We start from the raw sequence: 222 nt of genomic DNA, 5'->3' as shown, positions 1-222 counted from the left end.
GGGGGACACTGAGGGGGTATGTCACCTTGCAGGGGCAGGAAGGAGCTGGTGTGGGCTGTGGCCGGCTGTAATTGCAATGGCCTCTGGAAAACATCCGCCGGGAGTTTCCTCCTTGCTTGTGCTGTGACGGTGCTGGGGTGGGGGGGGGAGCTGGGGGTGACGCAGCCGAAGCGCAGCCTGGCCTGGCTGTGCATCCCATGTGAAAAAGCCGAGCAGCTCTTT

Source organism: Antrostomus carolinensis, unplaced genomic scaffold, assembly GCF_000700745.2.
Source record: "Antrostomus carolinensis isolate BGI_N321 unplaced genomic scaffold, ASM70074v2 scaffold30541, whole genome shotgun sequence".
NCBI lineage: Eukaryota > Metazoa > Chordata > Aves > Caprimulgiformes > Caprimulgidae > Antrostomus > Antrostomus carolinensis.
Note: the sequence above shows the minus strand (reverse complement) of the source record.